Source organism: Montipora capricornis, chromosome 11, assembly GCF_036669925.1.
Source record: "Montipora capricornis isolate CH-2021 chromosome 11, ASM3666992v2, whole genome shotgun sequence".
Taxonomy (NCBI): domain Eukaryota; kingdom Metazoa; phylum Cnidaria; class Anthozoa; order Scleractinia; family Acroporidae; genus Montipora; species Montipora capricornis.
Window position 1 is genome coordinate 38,998,102 of NC_090893.1, and position 324 is coordinate 38,998,425.

Sequence of the window (324 nt, forward strand, 5' to 3'; positions counted from 1 at the left end):
GTTGGAATATTTACTGCGTCTCTTGCGTTCGCAAAAAATACGACTGTTTTGCAGTCTAGGGGTATGCACACTACGATGAGAAAACAACTCAACTGGTGGCATGCCAGTTGCATTCCAACGTAAAAAGCTGCCATCGTAGTCGTTATTTGTCCCTTGAATGCCTTGATTGATTCGCATATCCTAGAGCTGAAAGAGAATCCGAAAACCGTTAACACTGGAAATATTGTGTGTCGAGTAAAAAGCCAGTCGCGCGTGAGAAAACTAAACCGCAACCACCAACGTTAGTTTGTGGTTTCATGTCGCTTTTGATTGGTTGCTGCACGA